Source organism: Oncorhynchus keta, chromosome 35 (assembly GCF_023373465.1).
Source record: "Oncorhynchus keta strain PuntledgeMale-10-30-2019 chromosome 35, Oket_V2, whole genome shotgun sequence".
Taxonomy (NCBI): Eukaryota; Metazoa; Chordata; class Actinopteri; order Salmoniformes; family Salmonidae; genus Oncorhynchus; species Oncorhynchus keta.
This window is the reverse complement of record NC_068455.1, coordinates 67,127,212-67,140,744: the sequence shown is the minus strand read 5'-3', so window position 1 is coordinate 67,140,744 and position 13,533 is coordinate 67,127,212. Positions and strand designations below refer to the sequence as shown.

At 39.8% G+C, this 13,533-nt stretch overlaps 2 non-coding genes across 2 annotated transcripts; both read left to right on the top strand.

Moving 5' to 3' along the window:
- The first annotated feature begins 1,789 nt into the window (after positions 1 to 1,789).
- On the top strand, positions 1,790 to 1,862 carry trnav-uac (transfer RNA valine (anticodon UAC)). The gene has a single exon. It is a non-coding gene; the product is annotated as a tRNA-Val (tRNA).
- Positions 1,863 to 13,195: 11,333 nt separating this feature from the next.
- trnav-uac (transfer RNA valine (anticodon UAC)) lies at positions 13,196 to 13,268 on the top strand. The gene has a single exon. It is a non-coding gene; the product is annotated as a tRNA-Val (tRNA).
- The last annotated feature ends 265 nt before the right edge of the window (positions 13,269 to 13,533 follow it).

Genomic DNA, 13,533 nt, shown 5'->3' with positions numbered 1-13,533 from the left:
ATAATAGGCTACGTTTAGTTGAAAAGGGACAATTGTAATTTAGGTGGGATAGGTTAAATAATAGTTTTATTGCGGATATTTACATGTAATGAATAGGACTTAATAGCCTAATCAAAATGCTACAATTTCCCACAAACTCATCTTGTAAAGGCTTTATTCGTGATAATTACATGAATACAAGAGCTACCTTATATCATAGAAACTGTGTAAATGAACTATTAGTGGTGTAAAGTACTTAAGTAAATCTATTTTAAACTTCTACCTAAGTGTTTTTTGGGGTATTTGTATTTAACTTTTCTAACTGTATTTTTCACAACTGTTAATATTACTTTACTACATTCCTAAAGAAAATGTTGTACTTTTTACTCCATACATTTTCGGTGACACGTAATTACTCCATACATTTTCCGTGACACCCAGGACAGGAAAATTGTCCAATTAACGCCCTTATCAAGATAAATTGGAGAGAAGTAATTGTTGAAGAGTATGCCTCAGATCTACATACAAGGTATGACAATTAGATGAAGTTGGCAAATATGGCAAAAGTAAATAAATAACCCAGACACATTTTGAACAAGAAACATAATTGCATTCGTGTTAACATGTGCTGGTCAAATAATATATATTTTGTGTCTTATGACGCACTTGAAATGTATGAGTCGGCCGCAGGCTTTTCCATTCGCCATTTCAAAGTGTGGTAGGTAACATGAAGTTCAGAAGCAATTGTTAAAAATATTTAAAAAGCAGACAAAATGTTTTCAAATAGAAACAGTCAAACCATTGTATAGCATAATTGCATTAGTGTTTTAATGTGCTTTTTGTCACCGAAGTAATGTTGGTTTTGTACTCACACATTCGGACATTCAAGAGACATTCAAGAGACATTCAATCAACAGACAATCGCCAAAATCCATTTAAAATTGTAAAATCCATAACTAATTAATCGATTGTCACAGAAACATAAAAATAGATATGGTTTATTCTATAAATGTCTAGCATACTTTTACTACCTTTGTTTTGAATGATTTGATGGAAATACATTAAATCTATAAGATGTCATTTAAAGAAGTATAAATCAATAACTAATTCACCGTTTGTCACAGATTCATCAAACTAGGTATGATTTATTCTATAAATATCTAGTTTACTTTTACAACCTTTGAGTAAACATTCCAGTTCTGATTTGATAGAAACGCATAACATCTATAAAATGCCATTTAAAGCTATATAAATCAATAACGTTTTCACTGATCATGACAGAATCATCAAGCTATGTATGTATGATTTATTATATAAATGTCTAGCATACTTTTACAACCTTTTGTTTTGAGTAAACATTCCAGTTTTGATTTGATAGAAATACATCAAATCTATAAGTGGTATAAGTGGTATAAATCAATAACCAATTCACCCTTTGTCACAGAAACATCAAACTAGGTATTCTATAAATGTCTAGCATTTTCAACTTTTGTTTTTAGTAAAAATTCCGTTTTGATTTGATAGAGGGCATGTAGTGCATCTAGAGGGCGTGTGGTCAAAGTTCTAACGAGTCTGTTATACCGAATTCGAACGTCAACAGTGAAGAGGCGACTCCCGGATGCTGGCCGTAAAAACAAATTTAACTACATCTTGATTTACCCAGATAATCAATAGATATTTACCATTCAAATAAATTATTATCATGATGTTGTTATGGAGTTAGATTGGTAAAACAAAGTCAAATTGAATGTATGTATAATTTGAATGTATAATTGAGTCATTAATGCATACATGGCTGAACCATACATGCGGTTCCATAGTGTAGTGGTTATCACGTCTGCTTTACACGCAGAAGGTCCTGGGTTCGAGCCCCAGTAGAACCATAGTTTTTGCGGCAGGCTGCCTAGCGGTTTGAGAGGTGAGCTCCGGTTGCTGGCTCGTTTCTGACAGGAAAAATCTGTCTGGAAGTGAGCTGGCAACCGGAGTGCTGCTGCACTGTAAAAAAAAAAATCTGTCCGTAAATCACATAATAATAGTATTATACAGAACTGAATAGCATATTATAACGTTACTGTAAGATTTTAAAAAAACACCACGACATTGTTCTCTTATGTAGCCAAAAGCCAAATATAAATAGGCTTTGCTGCAGTTTAATACCATCCGCTCTAAAAAATCATTCACTGTTAGGAATGTAAAGATTAACCGATCATATCAGTCCCTGGTCCAAATGTTTAAGATGTGAGTGCATCTTGTGGCAGGAGACCAAACCAATCCAATAGCTTGCATCAGTCAGAAAATGTATTCAAATGTTCCGAAATGACGGGTTCACAATTTTGTTGTTGCTCATATTACTTTCTTGTTACCTTGTGAAAATACCTCATATTTTGTCGAACTAAACATGTAACTGTAACAGTCATTGATCAACAAGCCATTTTTCATGCCAAACAACCCTGGCAATATCAGTAGCCTAGTTAAACTGCACAATGCACTGATTTGCGCGCCTGTCCAACAGCAGGTAGGCTGCGCGTCACCTTTAGCATTCAAATGTTTGTAAAATAGCTTGCTCAATATCAGGCTTTATTAGTTAGGTTGTAAGGTTATTGTTTTTACTTTGTGGCAGGCTGACTACCTGTTATGCGAGTGCAGCAAGGAGCCAAGGTAAGTTGCTAGCTAGCATTAAACTTATCTTATAAAAAATAATCAATCTTAACATAATCACTAGTTAACTACACATGGTTGATGATATTACTAGTTTATCTAGCTTGTCCTGCGTTGCATATAATCAATGCGGTGCCTGTTAATTAATTTAGCATTGAATCACATCCTACTTTGCCAAACGGGCGATGATTTAACAAGCGCATTCGCGAAAAAAGCACTGTCGTTGCACCAATGTGTAACCATAAACATCAATGCCTTTCTTAAAATCAATACACAAGTATATATTTTTAAACCTGCATATTTAGTTAATATTGCCTGCTAACATGAATTTATTTTAACTAGGGAAATTGTGTCACTTCTCTTGAGTTCTGTGCAAGCAGAGTCAAGGTATATGCAGCAGTTTGGGCCACCTGGCTCATTGCGAACTGTGTTAAGACCATTTCTTCCGAACAAAGACCGTAATTAATTTGCCAGAATTGTACATAATTATGACATAACATTGAATGTTGTGCAGTTTAACAGCAATATTTAGACTTAAGGATGCCACACATTAGATAAAATACAGAACGGTTCCATATTTCACTGAAATAATAAACGTCTTGTTTTCGAATTGATACTTTCTGGATTTGACCATATTAATGACCTAAGGCTCGTATTTCTGTGTTTATTATATTAAAATGAAGTATATGATTTGATAGAGCAGTCTGACTGAGCGGTGGTAGGCAGCAGCAGGCTCGTAAGCATTCATTCAAACAGCACTTTCCTGCATTTGCCAGCTGCTCTTCGCTGTGCTTCAAACACTGCGCTGTTTATGACTTCAAGCCTATCAACTCCTGATATTAGGCTGGCAATACTAAAGTACCTATTAGAACATCCAATAGGCAAAGGTATATGAAATACAAATGGTATAGAGAGAAATAGTCCTTTAATAACTACAACCTAAAACTTCTTACCTGGGAATATCGAAAACGCATGTTAAAAGGAACCACCAGCTTTCATATGTTCTGAGCAAGGAACTTAAAGTTAGTTTTTTTTACATTGCACATATTGTACATTTACTCTTCAACACTTTGTTTTTGCATTATTTAGACCAAATTAAATATGTTTCATTATTTATCTGAGACTAAATTAATTTTATTTATGTATTATATTAAGTTAAAGTAAGTGTTCATTCAGTATTGTTGTAATTGTCATTATTACAAATATATATATAAAAATCGGCCGATTAATGTCATCGGCTTTTTTTGGTCCTCCAATAATGGTATAGGCTTTGAAAAATCATAATCGGTCGACCTCTAATTGTAAATTGTTTCACCAATATAAAGAAGCCTAAGCAACCGCCTGAGACACAAATCCCACGCTTTTTGCCTGCCACTCATCCCTCTCCCTCTGCTGGCCTGCCTGCTCGGTCTCTTTGCTAATGATTCAAGTGTGTGTTCAGTCTTCGGTCTGTTCAATCAATCAAAGTGATTTATAAAGCCTTTTTATATCAGCTGATGTCGCAAAGTGCTGTACAGAAACCCAGCCTAAAACCCCAAACAGCAAGCAATGCAGATGTAGGAGCGCGGTGGCTAGGAAAAACTCGCTAGAAAGGACTAACATCCATCACTCGGCAACCAGAACTGCCAATAAAATCCTCTAGAGTTGCTGCTCTGCGCAGCCTGCCTGCCTGCCTGTTGCCTGCTCGCATACCAATCTCTTAAAGTACTTTAAAGTTTGTTAAAAAACATGACTTACCAAGACATTTAGTAGAATTAAAACGCATCTAGCTACCATACCATAAAAAAAGCATACAAATGAACACAGCAGCACATCATTCAGCGATGTTTATTGTTGTGAGGGAAAAAGCATAATTCTACTGTCACTTTTTTTAATGGTCTGAAAAGTTACCATTTGTCGCTATTGACATGTTACTGTAGCTGCGTTTTATGTCTGTAAAGGCGTGCGTAAGATATAATTTAACTGCCCGGCCCTAGCAGTCATACATACGTAATAGGATAATTATTCTGCATTGTGAATTGATGTGGAATTGTAAGATTTTTTTCTTATCGTATTAATGAAAAAATGATACAAAACATGTCTGTTTATATCCATTTGTCACATCCCTGCTATATAGCCTACCTGCTGATCGTTCATATCGATTGTTCAGATTCCCCAGTAGCAATAATTTAGGTAGTTTGCTTTAAACAATTGTTGTATATGCATATTTTTGTATATAGTCAAAGTGGGAGGAAAAGAAAAGTTCACTCTGTAAAAACTTCCAAACTGTCTAAACCTTTCGATTTTGAAACAGGGTTGAAATCCAAAGTTGAGCTATATATTCATTGGCTATGTCATAACACATTTTTAAAGATAAATATTGATATATTACTCGCTCAAACACTTTGAATTGCCAAAATGACTTAGTGGGTGATGGTGATTTCCGATCCAAAGTGTGCGGACAAAAAGCAAACGTTTCCCCCCTTATCTGATAGGGGGGTGGTAGATACCCAGTTTCCCTTATGGCTCACCTCAGGGGCGTACATACACCATAGACATTTACACTGAGTATACCAAACATTAGGAACACCTAATAATGAGTTGCAACCCCCCCCCCCCCCCACACCCCATTTTGCCTACGGAACAGCCTCGATTATACCTTGTCAGCTCAGGGATTCAATCCAGCAACCTGTCGGTTACTGGCCCAACGCTCTAACCACTAGATATAGACACACCCTATGTGTTTTCATAAAATCATCTATATGCATTGAACTTGTTTGATGTTTAAAGCTTATATTTTGATGAAATAAGACAAATGCCTCAAGAGGGCGCCAGAGATCTAGATAACAGAAGAGAGAAAAAACTTCACCTGACCCAACTCCCGCTTTCGCTGTTTCTGCCATTTCTCTCCTGAAATTTCCGGTAATAGGCTACACAAGGAGTCGGCAACCTTAAATAGAATGCCAATTTATCTTACAATTTCTACCGCTCTACATACCAGTTATGGTTTTCATATGCACATTTTTGTGAAACCGTTTAATAAAATTCATATGAAAAAAAAAGTGTAATGTGGTTAATGAAAATTATATGCAAATGAAAATTATACAAACCTAAAAACGAACTTCCATTGCCTAACTATGTAAAAATAGATAAAGCCAACAAATCAAAACATTGTGGCCTGAAGGTAGAAAATATCCTTATTAAAAATAAATATCTTATAAATCACATCGGCTGCGCTTGGCCTGTCTGCAAGAAGCTTGATACATTGCATCAACTATTGTAGCACTTGTTACTTGGTCTGGTGCAAAGCTTATGCGAGCAAACTTGCAACATTGTAGAAAATATTCTGGGCCCTCAGATTCCAGTGCCAGTGAGCTCTGGACAGACACTGCTTTAGGCTATTTTGCGCAAGGGATAAGAAGTTGACCTGTTTTATGAAGTTTCCACCGGATCAGATTATTGAGTATTTATCCCCTTTCATGCTGAGTGGCAATCAAAAGGGAGAGAGCTGGAAAGTTTTTCAAATAGGCTATGTTGAGGAACTATTTAATTCTCAATGGATGTAAAAACAGACTTTGTTTACTTGCTGTTTCAGGCGAAGAAAAAGTACTTTGAGAAGCCCTACAGTGATTGTGAGTTATGACAATCAGAAATCGTATCAGATCCCCAAATGGGCACATTTATAGGCCTATGTTTGCGCACAGACTTCTATGCGGTACTTAGGTGCATGTCCTTACTCAAGATTGACAGGAGCTCTCCAAACAAAAGGCAAGTGTGCCATCCCCACGGCCGCAGCAGTGGATTAGTGTACTCAGACAGGTGTGAATCAGACAGGTGTCTCGTGTGCCATAATTCTTTTTGAAATATATTTGCCACTGCTCCTTAAAAAAAATCTTGATCGACCAAACAGCCTATCGACCAAACAACAGTTGACTAAATGTGGTCAGCCCTAAAATATGGACATGTGCAGAACGCGATCCGCACATGCGCAGAAGCGTATTTTACTTTCGGTTTTGTACACCACCTTAAAACAGCTGAAAATACGATATTTCACATCGGTTTAGATGGTACAATGATTCTCTACACTCTGAGTGCTTATTTTGTCACAAACTGAAATGAGGCAAATTATTAGAATTTTAGCAATCAGGAAATGAAGGAGCGATTTCTGCACATTGGACCTTTAAGTTACACAGAACAAAAATATAAACAGTACATGTTTCATGAGCTGAAATTAAATGTTCCAGAAATTTTCCAGATGCACAAAAAGCTTATTTCTCTTAAAGTTTGTGCACATCTGTTTAGTGAGCATTTCCCCTTTGCCAAGATAATCCTTCCACCTGACAGGTGTGGCTTATCAAGAAGCTGATGAAAACAGCATGATCATTGCATTGTACGTTGTGCTGGAGACAATAAAAGGCCACTCTAAAATGTGATGTCACAGATGTCTCAAGTTTTGAGGGAGCCCACAATTGGCATGCTGACTGCAGGAATGCCCAGCAGAGCTGTTGCCAGAGAATTTAATGTTCATTTCTCTACCATAAGCGGCCTCCAACATCGTTTTAGAGAATTTGGCAGTACTTCCAACCGGCCTCATGATCCTGGTTTCAACTGTACCAGGCACCTGGCAGACAGCATGTATAGTGTCGTGTAGGCGAGCGGTTTGCTGATGTCAACGTTGTGAACAGAGTGCCCTGTGGTGTTGGGGTTATGGTATGGGCAGGCATAAACTGTGAACAATGAACACAATTTCATTTTATCGATGGCATCTGTGAACAACAGATGCATATCTGTATTCCCAGGCATGAAATCAATAGATTAGGGCCTAATGAATTCATTTCAATTCACTGATTTCCTCATGTACTTCCGGCGCCGACAGAGATGGCCGCCTCGCTTCGCGTTCCTAGGAAACTATGCAGTTTTTTGTTTTTTTACGTGTTATTTCTTACATTAGTACCCCAGGTCATCTTAGGTTTCATTACATACAGTCGAGAATAACTACTGAATATAAGATCAGCGTCAACTCACCATCAGTACGACCAAGAATATGTTTTCCGCGACGCGGATCCTGTGTTCTGCCTTACAAACAGGTCAACGGAATTGATTCCATGCAGCGACCCCCAAAAAAAACGACTTCGTAAAAGAGGGAAACGTAGCGGTCTTCTAGTCAGACTCCGGTCACATCGCGCACCACTCCCTAGCATTCTTCTTGCCAATGTCCAGTCTCTTGACAACAAGGTTGATGAAATCCGAGCAAGGGTAGCATTCCAGAGGGACATCAGAGACTGTAACGTCCTCTGCTTCACGGAAACATGGCTCACTGGGAAGACGCTATCCGGGGCGGTGCAGCCAACGGGTTTCTCCACGCATCGCGCCGACAGAAACAAACATCTTTCTGGTAAGAAGAGTGGCGGGGGCGTATGCCTCATGACTAACGAGACATGGTGTGATGAAAGAAACATACAGGAACTCAAATCCTTCTGTTCACCTGATTTAGAATTCCTCACAATCAAATGTAGACCGCATTATCTACCAAGAGAATTCTCTTAGATTATAATCACAGCCGTATATACCCCCAAGCAGACACATCGATGGCTCTGAACGAACTTTATTTAACTCTTTGCAAACTGGAAACCATTTATCCGGAGGCTGCATTCATTGTAGATGGGGATTTTAACAAAGCTAATCTGAAAACAAGACTCCCTAAATTTTATCAGCATATCGATTGCGCAACCAGGGGTGGTAAAACCTTGGATCATTGTTACTCTAACTTCCTCAACGCATATAAGGCCCTGCCCCGCCCCCCTTTCGGAAAAGCTGACCACGACTCCATTTTGTTGATCCCTGCCTACAGACAGAAACTTAAACAAGAGGCTCCCACGCTGAGGTCTGTCCAACGCTGGTCCGACCAAGCTGACTCCACACTCCAAGACTGCTTCCATCACGTGGACTGGGACATGTTTCGTATTGCGTCAGATAAAAATATTGACGAATACGCTGATTCTGTGTGCGAGTTCATTAGAACGTGCGTTGAAGATGTCGTTCCCATAGCAACGATAAAAACATTCCCTAACCAGAAACCGTGGATTGATGGCAGCATTCGCGTGAAACTGAAAGCGCGAACCACTGCTTTTAATCAGGGCAAGTTGTCTGGTAACATGACCGAATACAAATAGTGCAGCTTTTCCCTCCGCAAGGCTATTAAACAAACTAAGCGTCAGTACAGAGACAAAGTAGAATCTTAATTCAACGGCTCAGACACAAGAGGCATGTGGCAGGATCTACAGTCAATCACGGACTACAAGAAGAAACCCAGCCCAGTCACGGACCAGGATGTCTTGCTCCCAGGCAGACTAACTAACTTTTTTGCCCGCTTTAAGGACAATACAGTGCCACTGACACGGCCTGCAACGAAAACATGCGGCCTCTCCTTCACTGCAGCCGAGGTGAGTAAGACATTTAAACGTGTTAACCCTCGCAAGGCTGCAGGCCCAGACGGCATCTCCAGCCGCGTCCTCAGAGCATGTGCAGACCAGCTGACCGGTGTGTTTACGGACATATTCAATCAATCCCTATACCAGTCTGCTGTTCCCACATGCTTCAAGAGGGCCACCATTGTTCCTGTTCCCAAGAAAGCTAAGGTAACTGAGCTAAATGACTACCGCCCCGTAGCACTCATTTCCGTCATCATGAAGTGCTTTGAGAGACTAGTCAAGGACCATATCACCTCCACCCTACCTGACACCCTAGACCCACTCCAATTTGCTTACCGCCCAAATAGGTCCACAGACGATGCAATCTCAACCACACTGCACACTGCCCTAACCCACCTGGACAAGAGGAATACCTATGTGAGAATGCTGTTCATCGACTACAGCTCGGCATTCAACACCATAGTACCCTCCAAGCTCGTCATCAAGCTCGAGACCCTGGGTCTCGACCCCGCCCTGTGCAACTGGGTACTGGACTTCCTGACGGGCCGCCCCCAGGTGGTGAGGGTAGGCAACAACATCTCCTCCCCGCTGATCCTCAACACGGGGGCCCCACAAGGGTGTGTTCTGAGCCCTCTCCTGTACTCCCTGTTCACCCACGACTGCGTGGCCACGCACGCCTCCAACTCAATCATCAAGTTTGCGGATGACACAACAGTGGTAGGCTTGATTACCAACAACGACGAGACGGCCTACAGGGAGGAGGTGAGGGCCCTCGGAGTGTGGTGTCAGGAAAATAACCTCACACTCAACGTCAACAAAACTAAGGAGATGATTGTGGACTAGTAGTGAGGTCTGCACAACGCATCACCGGGGGCAAACTACCTGCCCTCCAGGACACCTACACCACCCGATGTTACAGGAAGGCCATAAAGATCATCAAGGACATCAACCACCCGAGCCACTGCCTGTTCACCCCGCTATCATCCAGAAGGCGAGGTCAGTACAGGTGCATCAAAGCTGGGACCGAGAGACTGAAAAACAGCTTCTATCTCAAGGCCATCAGACTGTTAAACAGCCACCACTAACATCGAGTGGCTGCTGCCAACACACTGTCATTGACACTGACCCAACTCCAGCCACTTTAATAATGGGAATTGATGGGAAATGATGTAAATATATCACTAGCCACTTTAAACAATTCTACCTTATATAATGTTACTTACCCTACATTATTAATCTCATATGCATACGTATATACTGTACTCTATATCATCGACTGCATCCTTATGTAATACATGTATCACTAGCCACTTTAACTATGCCACTTTGTTTACTTTGTCTACATACTCATCTCATATGTATATACTGTACTCGATACCATCTACTGTATGCTGCCCTGTACCATCACTGATTCATATATCCTTATGTACATATTCTTTATCCCCTTACACTGTGTATAAGACAGTCGTTTTGGAATTGTTAGTTAGATTACTTGTTGGTTATCACTGCATTGTCGGAACTAGAAGCACAAGCATTTCGCTACACTCGCATTAACATCTGCTAACCATGTGTATGTGACAAATAAAACTTGATTTGATTTGATATGTGAACTGTAACTAAGAAAAACTGTTGAAATTGTTGCATTTTGTTCAGTATATTTACAACATAAAACTTGCCTAGGTAAATACCTTATTTTTTCATAACCATATGGGTGGTGATGTCACTTCATTACTGTAGGTATTGAACACAGCAATACTTTGTGTTAGGTTAATTGAATGGGTCTAGGCAACAAGTTTCCACAAAAACATTTTAGTTAGTGTGGTATCAAATCCTAGATTCCATTGCCTGCTTTCTGCACTTGAGCAATGCACTTTACTGCTCCACTGACACCCAGTGTGGCAGCCCCCTGCTCCAACCTCACCAATCTGTGTATTGATGTGTGTCTTTCAGAGGGGTTGGATTCTTGTGGAAGTCAGATTTCGTTGGTTGGTCCGTGTGTGAAATTGCCTAATAAAGTAATCTTAATGTTAAAAGATAAATACCATTGTAAACAAGCTGCATTGTGCAGGGGTTCTTCCCTGCCTTTTGACATCCATTTTCCAGCAGAACTGTGATTTTCTCCAGAGGGAACACCTCCATATCCAGGGTCTTTCCTGCACATTTCAGATAGACAATGAACTTGTCCACATCCTCAATGTTATCATTTACCTTAATGAAAAGGGCATACGTAAATATTTAATACAATTCTGTGGCATTATTGTATATTTATACTATGAAGAATAAAATATAAATCTTTTCTCCAAACGATTTGAGTGCGCACATGTAGCTATTCTGTGTTGAGCAGTTAACAAATCAATAGTTACTCCTATATACTTAATTTAGAGTTATTAATGTAACTTTAGTTATTTCATAAATGTTGGCCTAGATGTTTAGATTTGTAATACATTGTAAGGCTGCTTGATGCGACTTTTGATCATTTAAAAAATAAACTTGAAAGGCCATGAGCTCTGCTTTGTTATTTGCGCAGGCTGTACACACTCCAATAATCTCTCACAATTTGACAAGCACTTGATAATGCCTTGACTTCAATGGCAGCATCCCCTTTGTGGCTGTATTGCACCCTAAAACAATCCTTGCCTTTTGCGGTCTGGAATGCTGTGTTTTGCCCTTCTTCCTGACTGTGCAGCGCAATCCAAAACGCATCGCACTCACATGGCTCTCTGTCACATGATCGGGTCTTTCCACAGGCTACAAATCAGACACATCAGGGACGCAACTACGCTTGTCCATATCCAATTCCGAGGTGCATATTGCAGATATTGAAAGAACTGTCCACAATTACTTTTCGTCAGCCAACAAGATGAGTAGGCCTAACGAACAGCAAAAGCACTAGCCTATATCAATCTACTATCCCCATAGTAATTTGTGAGGTAAGAAATATAATTTGCCCTATGTCATAGATTTTTGCTGATTAATTATGAAGTACGTTTCGCAGTTTCGCTGCACAGGTTTTATAGTGGACATTGGAAGTCTGAACGAGGCCTACAGCTAGGGAACCATTGTAGGTCCATAAGCCCAACGTTTGACTATAGCCTAGTTTTCAGTCAGAATCTGACATTTTTTTTTGCTTTTATTTACCTTCCAGCTTTATACGAGTTAGACGAATGATAATCTTGTAGAATAAGTACAATTGTCCCAAGTCAGCATATATACCCATTTTATTTTTAAAAGCAAATTGACATTCATAAAATGATACAAAATATTACATGAAAAGTTATGTGTGTTTGTTACAACTCTGTGGTAATGGCCTGTAGTGTTTAATGGGTTTTTTCAGCACTGAGCAGTTTTCAGGTCTGCCGAGCGCAAACTTGAATGCTGTGAAAGTTCTGTGCAAACTTCTGGTGTGCATTTACTGTGAACACTGAGGCAGTACCCACTTTATCTTGTTTTTAACAGTGGCTATTTGACCATAATGTAGGCCTACCAGAGTGGCCTACCATCAAAAACAATGGAGAAAATGCATCCATAACATTTTAACATGGAAAATAGCTGTTCTATCTTTCAGCCTACTGTTGCAGCCAATGTGTGGCGTTTAATGTAGGCCTATGTTCCATGCAGGGCTTGACATTAACCTGTTTATCCATTTGTCCTTCAGACAAGGTCATGGCTGAAAATGTTGTTTAATGCAAAACCAGTTTACCCCTGGTTGGGACCCACTATTATACATCATTGGTTATGATCAAGTAGAAGCTTATGTACTGGTTGTTCAGTGATGCCGCTATAAAATAATGATGGTGTCGTGTATCTTATCTCACTTAATGTTGACATAAAGATAAATATGAATGTTATATATTCTGCTTTCTTCAGCCATGATAGCATATACAGTAACAATAAGTTACGCGTTGACTTATTCTTCACAGGCACGACGAATACGGTTGACTGAGCTTCCTCTTCGTAGATTGTAGTGTTGCACTGTTTTGCTCTTATTCAGAATTTCCCCTGCAAACAAGACATCACACAGTCAACATCAGCATCACACCAAACAACCACAAAATCCATATCACATATTGATAATTGTCGTACTGCTTTGAGGCATAAAGGATGTGTGATATGATTCGATATTGAGCGTGGTGGTGGAATAAATATGTGGTTCCATAGTGTAGTGGTTATCACGTCTGCTTTACACGCAGAAGGTCCTGGGTTCGATCCCCAGTAGAACCATGTTTTTGGGGGCAGGTAGCCTAGCGGTTAGAGAGGTGAGCCAGCAACCTGTGGGTTGCCAGTTTTTATCTGGGATCTGACAGGAAATATCTGTCTAACACCATGCCCAAACCGGGCACGCTTGTGCGCAAATAGATTTTGTCCCCCCACTCCAAATGCGATCACGACACACAGGTTGAAATATCAAAACAAACTATGAACCAATTATATTAATTTGGGGACCGGTCGAAAAGCATTCAACATGTATGGCAATTTAGCTAGCTAG